Source organism: Oratosquilla oratoria, chromosome 30, assembly GCF_046742065.1.
Source record: "Oratosquilla oratoria isolate Oo_2021 chromosome 30, ASM4674206v1, whole genome shotgun sequence".
In the NCBI taxonomy this organism is placed as follows: Eukaryota; Metazoa; Arthropoda; class Malacostraca; order Stomatopoda; family Squillidae; genus Oratosquilla; species Oratosquilla oratoria.
In genome coordinates this window covers 5,921,260-5,928,759 of record NC_134806.1, presented here as the reverse complement: position 1 = coordinate 5,928,759, position 7,500 = coordinate 5,921,260, and positions in this window count along the sequence as shown.

The following is a 7,500-nucleotide window of genomic DNA, read 5'->3' as shown; positions in this document are numbered from 1 at the left end:
GAGGGCATCGGCGCTAGGCCGGTCAAGCCGTCAGGTCACAGCGACAGATTAGCGAGATGGCGGTGAGGCGAGAGAGAGGCTGCAGATCCGTCATAAAGAGAGAAGGAGAGAAGGGGGTAAGGGTGAGAGAAGGAGGGAAGGAGGGATGCAGGGATACAGTGACTGAGGGAGGAAGAATGGGAGAAAGTAAGCGAGTGATAGATTGAATATGCGAGTTACCGGACTGTTTTAATTAAAATTGACGAAGAAGACACCACGAAAGAAAGATAAAAAAAGGGGAGAGGGAGGGAGAGAGAAGGAGAGAGAGAGACGGGGGAGAGGAAGAGAGTGAGAGGGAGAAGGAGAGAGATAGAGAGAACTCTACCTACGAGATTCGAACGCTAGGCCGTGGCATCATATCATCGTGAGCCGTGGATGTTCAAAACTTAGGAGACCAAGTGGTCTCTTTTGAAGATCCATCTCGTAGCGCAGATAGAAGAATCCTCAACTCAAGATGTTATGATGCCGTACGGCCGAAGGTTCGAATCCCGTATCCAGAGCTATTTAATCAAACGGTCAATACGAGTATTATATATATATATATATATATATATATATATATATATATATATATATATATATATATATATATATATATATATATATATTTCATTTATTTGGTTTAACGCCACTAACTCACCATATCAGGAGGCTAGGATGGTGCCCCCTACAGAGGATTTTTGTAACGTGAAATTTAATGAACCATGCCCTTATTTCAACTCTCCCGCGGCAGGGTTCGAACAGCCATCACCTTATCACCTTGACTTTCGCCACAGGTAGCGAAGACCTTACCCGCTCGACCAGCGATCGGTTTTATATAATATTTTATATATATATATATATATATAATATATATATATATAATGTACATGTAAATATATATACATATATATGTCTATATATCACTTAGACAAAATGTTGTAGCACATTTGTAAATATAATCACGAAGAACCCACAGTCGGAATAAAAGGAAACTTTAGAAGAAAGTGTAACTTCTATATTTCGGCTAATAGCTATAGCCCTCTTCAGGAAAGTACAGATTACAAGAATTTGCAGAGACATAAGTACAATTGAGATGTGAGTAGAAGGGGAACACGCAGAGCTAGAACAGGACGATCCGTCACGCAGGGCGGAGTCAGAGGTGAAGGGATGTGTGGGTGGAGGTATGAGGTCAGGAGGGCAGCGGGCTGGAAGTCAGGTCAGGAGGGTGATAATTCTTAACCAAGCGGCTCACAGCTAGCCGTGAGATTATGTCTGGGGACCATTGACCTTTGGAGATGTTCAAGTTTGGACATTCTTCGATTAAGGCTGATTCAACAATTTTTCTTCTAAAACTACAGTTGGACTTAAACCAAATTTTAGCCTTGCCGCAGTCAAGACTGTGATTTTTGGTACTGACGTGTTGGAATACAGCGGAATTTTCCTGGGCATACCTAATCAATTCCCAACAAGCGGCTCACAGTTGCCTACCATTATCCTAACACGGTTCACAAACAAATTGTTAATGTTCAACAAAGATTTAAGGGAAATGAGTCCCCAGGAGTGTATAGCCTCCCTATTAAATATTGCGATTTGGTGTACCTTGGACAAACCGGAAGGGATCTTAACACCAGGTTAATGGAGCACAAAATATCCATTAGGTATGCCCGGGAAAATTCCACAGTATTCCAACACGTCAGTACCAAAAATCACAGTCTTGACTGGGACAAGGCTAAAATTTGGTTTAAGTCCAACTGTGGTTTTAGAAGAAAAATTGTTGAATCAGCCTTAATCGAAGAATGTCCAAACTTGAACATCTCCAAAGGTCAATGGTCCCCAGACATAATCTCACGGCTAGCTGTGAGCCGCTTGGTTAAGAATTATCACCCTCCTGACCTGACTTCCAGCCCGCTGCCCTCCTGACCTCATACCTCCACCCACACATCCCCTCACCTCTGACTCCACCCTGCGTGACGGATCATCCTGTTCTAGCTCTGCGTGTTCCCCTTCTACTCACATCTCAATTGTACTTATGTCTCTGCATATTCTTGTAATCTGTACTTTCCTGAAGAGGGCTATAGCTATTAGCCGAAATATAGAAGTTACACTTTCTTCTAAAGTTTCCTTTTATTCCGACTGTGGGTTCTTCGTGATAATGTCTATATATGTATATATACATATATATATATATATATATGTATATATATATATATATATATATATATATATATATATATATATATATATTATGTACATGTAAATATATATACATATATGTATGTATATATGTATATATATACATATATATATATATATATTATATATACATATATATATATATATATATATATACATATATATATATATATACAGTATATATATACAGTATATATATATATATATATATATACAGTATACATATATATAGTAATATACATATAATATATATACAGTATATATATATACATTATATATATAAAAATTATATATATATATATGTATGTATGTATGTATATATATATATATATATATATATATATTGGTCTTTTCGGTTATAATATAGACTTCGAAGGAGGTCCGATGAAAGTAGACAGAACGACCTAGCTGAAGGACAGAAGTCGTTTAAGTCCCATGAGAACGACGAATACGAGAAGGGCCTTCGAGTAGAATAGTTTCAGAGACTTTGTGATGCTGTTACCGTCACCCACGCCCACGCCCACGCCCTAACCTCGCCCAATTTTGTGTGCACGTACTCCCACTCCCTCTCTCCCTCCTTCTCTCCTTCCCTCCCTCTTTCCCTCCCTACCTCCTTCTCTTCCCTAAACTCACTCTCCTTTCTCAAAAGTAATAGTTTTCAATATCTCCATATAAACAGAGACTGGTAGCGAATGAGTGGAAACTCAAACATGAATAAAAAAAATCATGTGACAGTGAGAAAATAATTGACCAATTATAAGGAAAATTATAAATCTTAGACACATCAAGTGTGGTAGCATTGAGTAATGATCTCACCAACTCTAAACATCTCAATCACCTCCCCCCATTTGGGGGAATGGGGGTGGGGACGGAGCACCCCCCCTACCCCCACAGTTTGGGAACTCCTACCTAAGCTAATGAATGATCGATGATTAAGCGGATGGCCAGTGATTGGTTAGGCGAACGGCTGTCAGACAACAGTGATCAAGATGGACAGAGGAAAACAATTGGATGGGAGGTATGATTGGCAGAGGTGGACGGGAATTGGACGGGAGCTCCGATTGATAAGGATTGGGGATGTGATTGGGTGGATGGGGAGTTGTGAAGTCAGCGAATAGTTGGAGTGGTGGGAAATGATTAGGAATGGTTGTGATGGGCTCCACACACACACACACGCACACACACACACACACACACACGCACGCACACACACACACACACACACACACACACGCAAACACACACACACACACACACACACACACACACACACACACACACACACACACACACACACACACACACACACACACACACACACACACACACACACACACACCACACCCAGGTTATTTCGGTAATGATAGTAATGAAACGTATTGCAGTATTTCTTTATAAATATCACAAGTGTTGTGGAATTGTTGTCATTGCTATTAGTATTGTGATAATTATTTTTGTTATCATCAGCAGCGTTATTATCATCGTTGTTTTACATTGTCACCATCATCATCATTCGCATTAGTCGTAAGATCAGCACAAACATGATCATTAAAACTACTATACTTTTGATCATGATCATTATTGATTACTACCTTTCTTCGCCCCTTTTGTATGCATCTACACTTCTTATCTACCTCCACCGCGGCGCGAGACTATCCACAAGGATAGAAACACTGGTAAACCACACTCCATAACAACAACAACCCCACCTCTCTACCCTTTACCCTCACTCATACCCCCTACCCCTATATTCCCCTCCCCCCTCTACCCCCTCCCCCTCCTTCTACCCCTATACCCCGTCCCTACCCTCATACCCTCTCACCCGTCCTTCAACTTAGGATTGAATCAGACAATAACGTCCACCCACGTTCAATCCTGCCAATCCGGCTAAGCTTCTGGCTTCTGAAGAACCTGCCAGGAAAAATGTGGATTCGTCAAAATCTTCCTGGCTACCATCTTCCTCTCCTGTTCTCTTCTCCTAAAGCCTCTGCTACCCCCAAAGTTCCGCCATTCGCTTTTGACCCAATTACCCATCAAACAATCCTCCTCATCCCGCCTCTTTCGACCCTCCAATAGCGCCTCTTCTTCGAGATCTTCTGGAGCAAAGGGTTCTCATAGTGTCTGAGGGTCTCCGGACGTTCCCGAAGTCGCCGATTTAGTCGAAGACTCCTCGTTGGCTTCCTTGGTCTTCTTGTTTTAGTTTTGGTTTCGAGTTACCAAAAGAAACCCAGGAGGCTTTCTACCATAAAATGCAATTATTTTTTTCTCCTTTTCATAACTTTAACAGAAGAGAAAATATACTTTAGACTGAAAAAAAAGAAAAAACAGAAAACAGGCAGAAGACCATTCGGCCCTTATGGGATGAAGAAAAGAAATGGAAAAAGGAAAAGGAAACTGACCATTACATTATCTCTCCCTGGTGTCTGCCCATCCAATTTCCAAAACCCAGAAACTACTATTGCCAATGGTCTCTACAACACATTTTTTTATAGTTTTGTATGTACTTGTGTGTGTGTGTGTGTGTGTGTGTGTGTGTGTGTGTGTGTGTGTGTGTGTGTGTGTGTGTGTGCGTGCGTGCGTACGTACGTATGTGCAGCGGTTAGCGTCTTAACTTCTGACGCGGAAATCCTACTTCGAGCCACGTTCATATCATCAAAGTTTTACTAAGATTGCAAGCCGTTACTTTCTCCTTTGAGCAAAAAAAAAAAAAAAAAAAAAAAAAAAAAAAAAAAAAAAAAAAAAAAAAAAAAAAAAAAAAAAAAAAAAAAAAAAAAAAGGGGGGGGATGTTGTGAGTGTAAGGGTATAACATTTGATCAATGTATGATCTCTGCTTTTATCCGGGAGGGTAAAAAAAAAGCTCGATCACGAGTCTGGCACGTGCTTCAACCAGGGCTGTGGAGTCGGAACACAAAACCTTCGTCTCCGACTCCTCTATTTTTGGCACCACCGACTCCGACTCCGACTCCGACTCCGACTCCGACTCCTCTTCATGTAATTAACTGATTATGGCCTACATGTTTTATAAAGCCTATACAGCACACATACACTCCAATCTTGAGTAGACTTATATCATTATAACTGGTTTATATAAAAGAATAAATGTATATGTTATAGTGTGGCTTTCCTATGTTTGACCTCTTCATTAATATTTTTTAAGTGAAATAGAGAAAAAAATTTGAAAGGATATTGAAGAAAATTCAGTAAAAAAGGATTCTATAATGTAAGACATTTGGCATAGTATATATCTTTGCAAATAAGTGATAAGTACACTTAAAAAACAAAAATACTGTACTTTATAACAAAGGTTGAAATATAACTTTTGTAAAGGATATACAAACCTAATAATAACAAAATATAGTGGAAGATTTTTTCTACATATATAGTTTTGCAAATACAAAATAAAAAAAAATAAAAAAAAATTATAAAAGAAGTTTAGGCAAATTTCTTGAAAAGAAACAGTAAATATAGAGAAAATAAACCTTATTGATACGAGTACGATACAAGGTCGAGTGTTACAGCTGAACATGTATGATACTGAAAGGTATATGTATCATAAATACTTTTTGGGTATCATTATCCTTCATATGTTTTCATACCTTTTGTCTTAATATACTGAAATTGCTGACATAAGTACCTCTTGATTTAACTACATACTGGTACTGCTATGCGATTATTGCGATGGACATTACTCTGATTCTGGAACCGATCTTATCAATACGAGTACAAAACAAGATACAGCTGAACATGTTTGAAACGTGAAACTTTTTTTTTTTCAATTTTAGATATCCTTATTTCAATAATTCATTGTTAAAAAGTATAGAGGGGAAAAAAGAAGGGGAAAGGAAAGAAGAGATAGTATTATTGCGTTAGTCTACAGTTGAAATCATAATTATCCTACTGTTTGGCAACACAGCAGTGGGAGAAACCACCAATCTGATGGAGTGATGGAAACGATGCATATGGAAACTTGACAGGAATATTACAGCTCCCGTGACTGTGTGTCAACAGGTGTAAAATTGAGGTGTTTAATTTATTCAAGTAATACTTTGGATGTTTATCGGTCTATGTATAAATTTGAAAGCCAGCGTTGCACAAGGACGTTTTGGGGGTTTAGTGGAATGACCACGAAGATAAGACGATGAGATTTATTACATTTTATAAAATTATGTTTTTTTTTATATAATCTACTTATAAGGAGTGTGCACTGCATAACTCTACAGACTAAACGAAGGCCTTATAAAGTGTAAATTTAACGAGTCGGAGTCGGAGTCGGTATATTTTTACCTACTCCGACTCCGACTCCAGTGACTGCGTAATTGCTTCCGACTCCGACTCCACGACTCAAACTCCGACTCCACAGCCCTGTTCAAGACCATGACATATTCACACACACACACACACACACACACACACACACACACACACACACACACACACACACACACACACACACACACACACACACACACACACACACACACACACACACAATCCGGTGGCGGATTGGTACGGCTCGGTGGCGGATTGGTAAAGCACTGGCCTCACAAGCCAGAGAACCGGGGTTCGATTCCCCGGTCGGGCGGAGATAAGTTGGGTTTGTCTCCTTTCACGTGTAGCCCCTGTTCACCTAGCAGCGAGTAGGTACGGGACGTTAGTCAAGGAGTTGTGACCTTGCTGTCCCGGTGTGTGGTGTGTGAGTGGTCTCAGACCTACCCAGAGATCGGCTAATAAGGAGCTCTGAGCTCACTGCCGTAGGGTGGTGTCTGGCTGTCTCGACAGAGACTGCAGCAGATCCGAGGTGAATACACACACACACACACACACACACACACACACACACACACACACACGACTCGGTGGCGCGGTTGGTAGAGTCCCCGATTGTCACTACGGCGGTCCGGGTTCGAATCCTGCCCAGGGCTGAAATAATATCAGCATCGCTGCGCTTCGAGTCGCTACTCCAACTCTCGTGGGCGGGTAGTTGGGTGTGTGTGTGCGTGTAAGGTCACAGCATTACCCATAGATCGGTCGTACGAGCTCTGAGCTCTCTTCCGGGAGGGAAATAGCTGTCGATCACGAGTTCATCACGTGATCCAAAGACCAAAGTGAATACACACACACACACACACACACACACACACACACACACACACACACACACACACACACACACACACACACACACACACACACATGTGCACATACATATTCACACACACCATCAAATGCCGCAAACAAGAACAATTATTCACAACTCACTTTCATTTCAGAACTGGAATGGATAT